The sequence below is a fragment of the Ranitomeya variabilis genome, chromosome 1 (assembly GCF_051348905.1).
Source record: "Ranitomeya variabilis isolate aRanVar5 chromosome 1, aRanVar5.hap1, whole genome shotgun sequence".
Lineage (NCBI taxonomy): Eukaryota > Metazoa > Chordata > Amphibia > Anura > Dendrobatidae > Ranitomeya > Ranitomeya variabilis.
In genome coordinates this window covers 66560628-66573321 of record NC_135232.1, presented here as the reverse complement: position 1 = coordinate 66573321, position 12694 = coordinate 66560628, and positions in this window count along the sequence as shown.

The window sequence follows — 12694 nt, the reverse complement described above, 5'->3', positions numbered from 1 at the left end:
TATCATGACTTCTTTTTAGGAGTCATGACAGCTCTGGTTCTGTTTTATTTTAAATGTGTTTTTTACTTTAGGCCAGCAAGGGTTAATGTCAGTTTTCTTGCTGGCAGCTGCTGTGTTGCTTGTCAGCTGATGTGGGTGGTGACCACTCCCACCATCCTTTAAATAGCCACATGACTCATCAGCTGACTGTTGATAATAGAGTTTTTCTTTGGAGACCAGCAGAGGAGTTGGATCTGTGTATCAGCTGCTTGAGGTCCTGGTTTCTAGCCTATGCTGTGTGGAGCTTGCAGCAGAAGCTTGAGCCAAGTTACTTGTGTACTTACCTTGTCTGTCTCATGCTTGTCACTACCCCCTGTGCTGATACCATCTGCAGTGGTGAGGCTAGCGTCCTTGCCGGCCAGTGCCCTAGCCAGGGTTTAGTGAGGTGACAGCTAGGGACTAGGCATGTGATGGCGGTGGGGTGAAGGACCCGCATACTGCGTTAGGGGAGCTTAGGGATAGGCACAGGCTGTGTTAGGAGGTGCCCCATCCCTCGTTCCCTACTGTTAGGGCCTTCCTCTCCCTTATTCTATCCCGTTGTGTATGTGTTGTGTTGACAGCTGTACTGACCCCTGTTTTGTCGTGACACCATGTAGCAAATGCTAGCTCTGACAGGGATTTGCATCAGATTATAAAGGGGAAGGGAGTGGCTAACTGGGCTCAACTGCAGAGCTCAGAGTTTTCCAACATGGTCGATTAACCCCTGTTCTGCCAAACGGAATAAACACCATTAAAATGAAGTGCTTCTTCTCATTGCCGGAGTAGGAGCAATCAGACGCTGTAACCCCATGACAGTACATGAAAACATCACTAAAATCATCATGTGTACATAAATAAAGAACCAGAATCATCATCAGTACATGCATACAGCACCAATGTTAGCACAGAGATTATTATTATTATTATTTATTGTTATAGCGCCATTTATTCCATGGCGCTTTACATGTGAGGAGGGGTATACATAATAAAAACAAGTACAATAATCTTGAACAATACAAGTCATAACTGGAACAGGAGGAGAGAGGACACTGCCCGCGAAGGCTCACAATCTACAAGGGATGGGTGAGGATACAGTAGGCGAGGGTAGAGCTGGTCATGTTGCGGTTTGGTCGATCGGTGTTTACTGCAGGTTGTAGGCTTGTCGGAAGAGGTGGGTCTTCAGGTTCTTTCTGAAGGTTTCGATGGTAGGTGAGAGTCTGATGTGATGTGGTAGAGGGTTCCAGAGTAGGGGTGATACGCGAGAGAAATCTTGTATACGATTGTGGGAAGAGGAGATAAGAGGGGAGTAGAGAAGAAGATCTTGTGAGGAACGGAGGTTGCGTGTAGGTAAGTACCGGGAGAGGAGGTCACAGATGTATGGAGGTGACAGGTTGGGGATGGCTTTGTACGTCATGGTTAGGCTTTTGTACTGGAGTCTCTGGGTAATGCGGAGCCAGTGCTGGGATTGACAGAGGAGAGAGGCCGGGGAATAGCGGGGGACAGGTGGATTAGTCGGGCAGCAGAGTTTAGAATAGATTGGAGGGGTGCGAGAGTGTTCGAGGGGAGGCCACAGAGCAGGAGGTTGCAGTAGTCAAGGCGAGAGATGATGAGGGCATGGACTAGGGTTTTTGCAGATTCTTGGTTGAGGAATGTACGGATTCGTGAAATATTTTTGAGTTGAAGTCGGCAGGAAGTGGAAAGGGCTTGGATATGTGGTTTGAAGGAGAGATTAGCGTCAAGGATTACCCCGAGGCAGCGAGCTTGTGGGACTGGGGAGAGTGGGTAGCCATTTACTGTAATGGATAGGTTCATTGGGGGGGTCGCGTGAGATGGGGGAAAGATGATGAATTCTGTTTTGTCCATGTTAAGTTTCAGAAATCTAGAGGAGAAGAAGGATGAAATAGTGGACAGACATTGAGGGATTCTAGCTAGTAGGGAGGTGATATCTGGTCCAGAGATGTAGATCTGTGTGTCATCAGCATAGAGGTGATACTGAAAGCCATGAGATTCTATGAGCTGTCCCAGGCCAAAGGTGTAAATGGAGAAGAGCAGGGGCCCAAGGACTGAACCTTGTGGGACTCCGACAGATAGGGGGCGAGGTGAGGAGGTGGTGTGTGAGTGGGAGACTGTTATGACCCCAGTGGACAGGGTCTCAGAGGAACGTGTAAGTCTGCGAGATTCAAAAATCCAGCTCATAGGGCTGTGGTAACTGGGTTGACCAAATAGCTACTCCTAACGCCAACACTAGAAGTAGCCGGGGATCATGCCTACGGTGATCGCTAGATGACTCGCGCCAGCCGGAGAATCTAACTACCCCTAGGAGAAGAAAACAAAGACCTCTCTTGCCTCCAGAGAAAGGGACCCCAAAGCAAGATACAAGCCCCCCACAAATAATAACGGTGAGGTAAGAGGAAATGACAAACACAGAAATGAACCAGGTTCAGCAAAGAGAGGCCAGCTTACTAATAGCAGAATATAGCAAGATAACTTATCTGGTCAACAAAAACCCTATAAAAATCCACGCTGGAGATTCAAGAACCCCCGAACCGTCTAACGGTCCGGGGGGAGAACACCAGCCCCCTAGAGCTTCCAGCAAAGGTCAGGATACAGATTGGAACAAGCTGGACAAAAATACCAAACAAAACAAAAGCAAAAAGCAAGGAAGCGGACTTAGCTTGAAATACAGGAACCAGGATCATAGGACAAGAGCACAACAGATTAGCTCTGATTTCAACGATGCCAGGCATTGAACTGAAGGTCCAGGGAGCTTATATAGCAACGCCCCTGAACTAACGGCCCAGGTGAGGATATAGGAAAAGACAGAAGCTCCAGAGTCAAATCACTAATGACCACTAGAGGGAGCAAAAAGCAAAATCACAACAGTATCCCCCCCTTAGTGAGGGGTCACCGAACCCTCACCACGACCACCAGGGCGATCAGGACGAGCGGCGTGAAAGGCACGAACTAAATCGGCCGCATGAACATCAGAGGCGACCACCCAGGAATTATCTTCCTGACCATAGCCCTTCCACTTGACCAGGTACTGAAGCCTCCGCCTGGAGAGACGAGAATCCAAGATCTTCTCCACCACGTACTCCAACTCGCCCTCAACCAACACCGGAGCAGGAGGCTCAGCAGAAGGAACCACAGGCACAACGTACCGCCGCAACAAGGACCTATGAAACACGTTGTGGATAGCAAACGACACAGGAAGATCCAGGCGAAAGGATACAGGATTAAGGATTTCCAATATCTTGTAAGGACCAATAAAACGAGGTTTAAATTTGGGAGAGGAAACCTTCATAGGAACAAAGCGGGAAGAAAGCCACACCAAATCCCCAACACGTAGTCGGGGACCCACACCGCGGCGGCGGTTGGCAAAGCGCTGAGCCCTCTCCTGTGACAACTTCAAGTTGTCCACCACAAGATTCCAGATCCGCTGCAACCTATCCACCACAGAATCCACCCCAGGGTAGTCAGAAGGTTCCACATGACCCGAAGAAAAACGAGGGTGGAAACCAGAGTTGCAGAAAAACGGCGAAACCAAGGTGGCGGAACTAGCCCGATTATTAAGGGCAAACTCAGCCAACGGCAAGAAGGTCACCCAATCGTCCTGATCAGCAGAGACAAAACACCTCAAATAAGCCTCCAAAGTCTGATTAGTTCGCTCCGTCTGTCCATTAGTCTGAGGATGGAAAGCAGACGAAAACGACAAGTCAATGCCCATCCTACTACAAAAGGATCACCAGAATCTGGAAACGAACTGGGATCCTCTGTCTGACACAATATTCTCAGGGATACCGTGCAAACGAACCACGTTCTGGAAAAACACAGGAACCAGATCGGAAGAGGAAGGCAGCTTAGGCAAAGGAACCAAATGGACCATCTTGGAGAAGCGATCACATATCACCCAGATAACAGACATGCCTTGAGACACCGGAAGATCAGAAATGAAATCCATGGAGATATGTGTCCAAGGTCTCTTAGGGACAGGCAAGGGCAAGAGCAACCCGCTGGCACAAGAACAGCAAGGCTTAGCTCGAGCACAAGTCCCACAGGACTGTACAAATGACCGCACATCCCTAGACAAGGAAGGCCACCAAAAGGATCTGGCCACCAGATCTCTGGTGCCAAAAATTCCTGGGTGACCTGCCAACACCGAGGAATGAACCTCGGAAATGACTCTGCTGGTCCACTTATCAGGCACAAACAGTCTGTCAGGTGGACAAGAATCAGGCCTATCAGCCTGAAATCTCTGCAACACACGTCGCAGATCTGGAGAAATAGCTGACAAGATAATACCATCCTTAAGAATACCAACAGGTTCAGCGACTCCAGGAGCATCAGGCACAAAGCTCCTGGAAAGAGCATCGGCCTTCACATTTTTTGAACCTGGTAAATACGAGACAACAAAGTCAAAACGGGAGAAAAACAATGACCAGCGGGCCTGTCTAGGATTCAGGCGTCTAGCAGACTCGAGATACATCAGATTTTTGTGATCAGTCAAGACCACCACACGATGCTTAGCACCCTCGAGCCAATGACGCCACTCCTCAAATGCCCATTTCATGGCCAACAACTCCCGATTGCCCACATCATAATTTCGCTCCGCAGGCGAAAACTTCCTAGAGAAAAAGGCGCAAGGTCTCATAACAGAGCAACCAGGGCCTCTCTGCGACAAAACGGCCCCTGCTCCAATCTCTGAAGCATCCACCTCAACCTGAAAGGGAAGCGAGACATCAGGCTGGCACAAAACAGGCGCCGAAGTAAACCGACGTTTCAACTCCTGGAAAGCCTCCACGGCAGCAGGAGCCCAATTAACCACATCGGAGCCCTTCTTGGTCATATCCGTCAAAGGTTTCACAATGCTAGAAAAGTTAGCGATAAAACGACGGTAGAAGTTAGCGAAACCCAAGAACTTCTGAAGACTCTTAACTGACGAGGGCTGAGTCCAATCAAGAATAGCTCGGACCTTGACTGGGTCCATCTCCACAGCAGAAGGGGAAAAAATGAACCCCAAAAAGGGAACCTTCTGTACACCAAAAAGACACTTTGAGCCCTTGACAAACAAAGAATTTTCACGCAAAATTTTAAAGACCATCCTGACCTGCTCCACATGCGAGTCCCAATTATCAGAAAAAAACAGAATATCATCCAGATAAACGATCAAAAATTTATCCAGATAGTTCCGGAAAATGTCATGCATAAAGGACTGAAAAACTGAAGGGGCATTAGAGAGCCCAAAAGGCATCACCAAGTGCTCAAAATGACCTTCGGGCGTATTGAATGCGGTTTTCCATTCATCCCCTTGCTTAATGCGCACAAGGTTGTACGCACCACGAAGGTCTATCTTGGTAAACCACTTGGCACCTTTAATCCGGGCAAACAAGTCAGACAACAGCGGCAAAGGATACTGAAATTTGACAGTGATCTTATTTAAAAGCCGATAGTCAATACAAGGCCTCAAAGATCCGTCCTTTTTAGCCACAAAAAAGAATCCCGCACCAAGAGGGGAAGAAGAAGGACGGATATGTCCTTTCTCCAGAGACTCCTTGATATATGAACGCATAGCGGTATGTTCAGGTACCGACAGATTAAACAGTCTTCCCTTAGGAAATTTACTGCCTGGAATCAAATCTATTGCACAGTCACATTCCCTATGAGGAGGCAATGCACTGGACCTGGACTCGCTAAAGACATCCTGATAATCAGACAAATACTCCGGAACTTCCGAAGGCGTAGAAGAAGCAATAGACACAGGCAGAGAATCCTCATGAATACCACGACAGCCCCAACTAGACACTGACATAGCCTTCCAGTCAAGGACTGGATTATGGGTCTGTAACCATGGCAGCCCCAAAACAACCAAATCATGCATTTTATGTAGAACGAGAAAACGTATCACCTCGCGGTGTTCAGGAGTCATGCACATGCTAACCTGAGTCCAATACTGCGGTTTATTTTCTGCTAATGGCGTAGCATCAATACCCCTAAGAGGGATAGGATTTTCTAATGGTTCAAGAATAAAACCACAGCGCTTAGCAAATGAGAGATCCATAAGACTCAGGGCAGCACCTGAATCTACAAACGCCATGACAGGATAAGATGACAGTGAGCAAATCAAAGTTACAGACAGAATAAACTTAGGATGCAAATTACCAACGGTGACAGGACTAACAACCTTAGCTATACGTTTAGAGCATGCTGAGATAACATGTGTAGAATCACCACAGTAGTAGCACAAGCCATTCCGGAGTCTATGAATTTTCCTCTCATTTCTAGTCAGGATTCTATCACATTGCATCAAATCAGGTGTCCGTTCAGACAACACCATGAGGGAATTTGCGGTTTTTCTATCACATTGCATCACATCAGGTGTCTGTTCAGACAACAACATGAGGGAATTTGCGGTTTTGCGCTCCCGCAACCGCCGGTCAATTTGAATAGCCAGGGACATGGTATCATTCAGACCTGTGGGAATGGGAAAACCCACCATAACATTCTTAATGGCCTCAGAAAGGCCATTTCTAAAATTAGCGGCCAGTGCACACTCGTTCCAATGTGTCAGCACGGACCATTTCCGAAATTTTTGGCAATACACCTCAGCCTCGTCCTGGCCCTGAGACATAGCCAGCAAGGCTTTCTCTGCCTGAATCTCAAGATTGGGTTCCTCATAAAGTAAACCGAGCGCCAGAAAAAACGCATCAATATCAGCCAATGCCGGATCTCCTGGCGCCAACGAAAAAGCCCAATCTTGAGGGTCACCCCGTAAGAATGAAATAACAATTTTTACTTGTTGAGCAGAGTCTCCAGACGAACAAGGTTTCAGGGACAAAAACAATTTACAATTATTCCTGAAATTCCTAAACTTAAATCGGTCTCCTGAAAACAGTTCAGGAATCGGAATCTTGGGTTCAGACCTAGGATTTCTGGTAACATAATCTTGTATACCCTGCACACGAGCGGCAAGCTGGTCCACACTTGTAATCAAGGTCTGGACATTCATGTCTGCAGCAAGCTTAAGCCACTCTGAGGTAAAGGGGAAAAGAAAAAAAAAAAAATGAGAGAGGGAAAAAAAAAAAAAACTCAAAATTTTCTTTCTTATAATCCCACTTCTGCAATGCATTAAACATTTAATACTGGCCTGGCATACTGTTATGACCCCAGTGGACAGGGTCTCAGAGGAACGTGTAAGTCTGCGAGATTCAAAAATCCAGCTCATAGGGCTGTGGTAACTGGGTTGACCAAATAGCTACTCCTAACGCCAACACTAGAAGTAGCCGGGGATCATGCCTACGGTGATCGCTAGATGACTCGCGCCAGCCGGAGAATCTAACTACCCCTAGGAGAAGAAAACAAAGACCTCTCTTGCCTCCAGAGAAAGGGACCCCAAAGCAAGATACAAGCCCCCCACAAATAATAACGGTGAGGTAAGAGGAAATGACAAACACAGAAATGAACCAGGTTCAGCAAAGAGAGGCCAGCTTACTAATAGCAGAATATAGCAAGATAACTTATCTGGTCAACAAAAACCCTATAAAAATCCACGCTGGAGATTCAAGAACCCCCGAACCGTCTAACGGTCCGGGGGGAGAACACCAGCCCCCTAGAGCTTCCAGCAAAGGTCAGGATACAGATTGGAACAAGCTGGACAAAAATACCAAACAAAACAAAAGCAAAAAGCAAGGAAGCAGACTTAGCTTGAAATACAGGAACCAGGATCATAGGACAAGAGCACAACAGATTAGCTCTGATTTCAACGATGCCAGGCATTGAACTGAAGGTCCAGGGAGCTTATATAGCAACGCCCCTGAACTAACGGCCCAGGTGAGGATATAGGAAAAGACAGAAGCTCCAGAGTCAAATCACTAATGACCACTAGAGGGAGCAAAAAGCAAAATCACAACAGAGACGCTGAATGTCCGGTCTGTTAGGTATGATGAGATCCAGGATAGGGCCAAGTCTGTGATGCCAAGGGATGAGAGGGTCTGTAATAATAGGGAATGGTCCACTGTGTCAAAGACAGCCGACAGGTCGAGGAGGAGGAGGATAGAGTAGTGTTGCTTGCTCTTGGCGGTTAAGAGGTCATTGGTGACCTTAGTTAGGGCAGTTTCAGTGGAGTGGTGTGACCGGAAGCCAGATTGTAAGCGGTCAAAGAGTGAGCAGGAAGAGAGAAGGGAGGACAGTTCAAGGTAGACGTGTTGTTCCAGTAGTTTGGAGGCATAAGGGAGAAGTGATATAGGGCGATAGCTAGATACAGAGGATGGGTCAGGAGAAGGCTTTTTGAGGATAGGTGTGATGGAGGCATGTTTAAAGCTTGAGGGGAAAACACCAGTTGTTAGTGATAGGTTGAAGAGGTGGGTTAGGGTTGGGATGAAGACTGTGGTGAGGTTTGGGATGAGGTGGGATGGGAGCGTGTCAAGCGCACAGGTGGTGAGATGCGATCTTGAGAGTAGAGTGGAGAGTTGATCTGTAATGGTGGAGAAGTTGGTTTTGGAGGTGGAGGGCTGGGAAGTCGGGAGGAAGGGCTCTGGGGGTTGTTGACCAAAACTGTCTCTGATGCTATCAATCTTCTGCTTGAAAAATGAGGCAAAGTCTTCAGCGGAGATAAGTGGGGAGGGAGGAGGTGCTGGGGGACGGAGGAGAGAATTGAAGGTGTTGAATAGCTGTTTAGGGTTGTGAGACAGGGAGGATATGAGAGATGAGAAGTAGGTTTGTTTAGCTGTGGTGAGTGTGGTCTTGAAAGTAGTGAGGGACTGTTTGAATGCGATGAAGTGCTCGTTGGAGTGGGATCTTTTCCATCTGCGCTCATCAGCCCTGGAAGCTCGCCTCAGTTCTTTGGTCAGGCTGGTGTGCCAGGGCTGTCTGTTGATTTTGCGAGCTTTGGTATGTGTTAGTGGGGCAGCAGATTCCAAAGCTGCAGAGATCAATTGTAATGTCAGTTCGGCCCCATATAAAATTGTATTGCATGAACCTATAACTCCTTGTATGTCCTTAACAATGGTTAGGAGATAATGGGAGTTGTTAATAGCCATCATCAGACTGCAAACTTCACCTGGGAAAACTCGGCAGATGCTCCTGCGTCTAAGTAATGCCATGTGCACACAGCCCAAGGGTGTGTGCACACAACGTCATTTCCAGGCTCTGCAGTAACTTCCTGAAAACCTGTCGGAAAACTCTCTAAATAATGAACATATTAATTTCTATGTAAGAACGACTTGCTGTTCTCATGTTCAGGCTTTTAAATGTCTTTTCACCACTTTAGAATTCTAATCCAAGTGATTAAGGGTATGTGCACACGTTGCAGATTTCCTGCAGATCTGCAGCGTTTTTTTCCGTGCAGAAACGCTGCAGTTCCGCAAATGATTTACAGTACAATGTAAATCAATGGCAAAAAAAAATGCTGTGCTAATGGTGCAGAAAAATCCTCACGGAAAACGCAGCAGATTAAAAAAAGGACCATGTAAATTCTTTTTGCGGATCTGCTGCGTTTCTGCACCCATTCCATAATAGAAATCCGCAGGAGTAAAAAAAGGAAGAAATCCGCACAAAAATCTGCAACGTGTTCACATACCAAAAAAAAGGCTCAGATTCTGACCTGCGTTTTCTGCCAAGAAATGCAGAATCTGCACAGAAAATTCCACAGTCAATCTGCAACGTGTGCACATAGCCTAAAAGAAGTGACTTGTCAATTCTTCTGGCACTCTCCGCTTGGAAGAAGCTCTGTACTTTACAATACGAGTCAGTGGGAAAACTCACAACACGTTTGGAAGACGACCTGTTGTTTTTTTGAATCGTTTTACCATAAATTTTTGCTTAAAGGGAGTCTGTCACCCCAAAATTCGCTTATAAGCTGCGGCCACCGGCATCAGGGGCTTATCTACAGCATTCCGTAATGCTGTAGATAAGCCCCCGATGTAACCTGAAAGATGAGAAAAACAAGTTAGATTATACTCACCCAGGGGAAGTCCCGGTTCGCGTCAGATGGGCATCGTGTTGTGGGTCCAGCGCCTCCCATCTTCATACGATGACGTCCTCTTCTTTGCTTCATGCCGCGGCTCCTGCGCAGGTGTACTTTATCTGCCCTGTTGAGGACAGAGCAAAGTACTGCAGTGCGCAGGCGCCGGGAAAGGTCAGAGAGGCCCAGCACCAGCATATGGTCTCACAAGGGGTCTAAGGAGCTCATCTCGGTACTTAATGGCAGTCAGGCTACCTCTGGCGAGAGAATGGAGGGCTGTGCGGCCCTCCAAAGAAATGTCACCCCACACCATTATTTACCCACTGCCAAACCAGTCATGCTGAAGGATGTTGCAGGCAGCAGATCGCTCTCCACGGCGTCTCCAGACTCTGTCACGTCTGTCACGTGATCAGTGTGAACCTGCTTTCATCTGTAAAGAGCACAGGGCGCCAGTGGTGAATTTGCCAATCCTGGTGTTCTGTGGCAAATGCCAAGCGTCCTGCACGGTGTTGGGCTGTGAGCACAACCCCCATCTGTGGATGTCGGGCACTCAGGCCATCCTCATGGAGTCGGTTTCTACCCGTTTGTGCAGACACATGCACATTTGTGGCCTGCTGGAGGTCATTTTGCAGGGCTCTGGCAGTGCTCCTGCTGTTCCTCCTTGCACAAAGGCTGAGGTAGTGGTCCTGTTTCTGGGTTGTTGCCCTCCTACGGCCCCCTCCACGTCTCCTGGTAGCGCCTCCAGCCCCTGGACCCTACGCTGACAGACACAGCTAACCTTCTTGCCACAGCTCGCACAGAAACCTGCAGATCCAGCAAAGGTAATCGGTTATTGACAACGACAACTACCTTTCACAACTAGTTCAGGACCCAACAAGAAGGGCGGCACTGCTAGACCTAATATTAACCAACAGGCCAGACCGCATATCAAATATAAGGGTTGCGGGTCACTTGGGGAATAGTGATCAAAAAATAATAAGTTTTCATGTATCCTTTAATAAGATGTGTAGTAGAGGGGTGACAAGGACACTAAACTTCACGGGGCAAATTTCCAACGGATGAGAGATGATCTTGGTGCAATTAACTGGGACGATATCCTGAGACATAAAAATACACAAAGAAAATGGGAGACGTTTCTTAGCATCCTGGATAGGACCTGTGCACGGTATATTCCGTATGGGAATAAACATACTAGACATAGGAGGAAACCAATATGGCTAAATAGAGCTGTAAGGGGCGCAATAAGGGACAAAAAGAAGCATTTAGAGAATTAAAGGAAGTAGGTAGTGAGGAGGCATTAAATAAATACAGAAAATTGAATAAATTCTGTAAAAAGCAAATCAAGGCAGCAAAGATTGAGACAGAGAGACTCGTTGCCAGAGAGAGTAAAAATAATCCCAAAATATTCTTTAACTACGTAAATAGTAAGAAACTAATAAATGATAGTGTTGGCCCCCTTAAAAATAGTCTGGGGGAAATGGTGGATGAGGATGAGGAAAAAGCAAATATGCTAAATGACTTTTTTACATCAGTATTCACACAAGAAAATCTCATGGCAGCCAATATGATCAGTGATAACACAAATTCCCCATTAAGTGTCACCTGCTTAACCCAGCAGGAAGTATGGCGGCGTCTAAAAATCACTAAAATTGACAAATCTCCGGGCCCGGATGGGATACACCCCTGAGTACTGCAGGAATTAAGTACAGTCATTGATAGACCATTATTTTTCATCCTTAACCCCTTAATCTCATATGACGTACTATCCCGTCGAGGTGGGGTGGGCCTTAATTCCCACCGACGGGATAGTACGTCATATGCAATCACGGGGAGAGCGCAGCCGATCGCGGCCGGGTGTCAGCTGACTATCGCAGCTGACATCCGGCACTATGTGCCAGGAGCGGTCACGGACCGCTCCTGGCACATTAACCCCCGAAACACTGCGATCAAACATGATTGCAGCATTCCGGGGGCATAGGGAAGCATCGCGCAGGGAGGGGGCTCCCTGCGGGCTTCCCCGAGACCCTCGGTACAAGGCAATGTGCCCACCTTGTACCAAGCGTCTCCTCCCTGCAGGCCCCGGATCCAAAATGGCCACGGGGCTACTTCCGGGTCCTGCAGGGAGGTGGCTTATAAGCGCCTGCTCAGAGCAGGCGCTGGTAAGCCTGCAGCCCTGCTTGTCAGATCGCTGATCTGACACAGTGCTATGCAAAGTGTCAGATCAGCGATCTGACCCTATAGTGTGATGTCCCCCCTGGGACAACGTTATAAAGTTAAAAAAAAATATTTAGATGTGTAAAAAAAATAAATAAATTCCTAAATAAAAAAATATATATATTGTTCCCATAAATACATTTCTTTATCTAAATAATAAAAAAAATTACACATATTTAGTATTGCCTCGTCCGTAACAACCCCACCTATAAAACTGCCCCACTAGTTAACCCCTTTAGTGAATGCCGTAAAAAAAAAAAAGCTAGGCAAGAAAAGAACGCTTTATTATCATACTGCCGAACAAAAAGTGGAATAACATGCGATCAAAAAGACGGATATAAATAAACATGGTACCGCTGAAAACGTTATCTTGTCCTGCAAAAAACGAGCTGCCATACAGCATCATCAGCAAAAAAATAAAAAAGTTACAGTCCTCAGAATAAAGCGATGCAAAAATAATTATTTTTTCTATAAAATAGTTTTTATCGTATAAAAGCGCCAAAA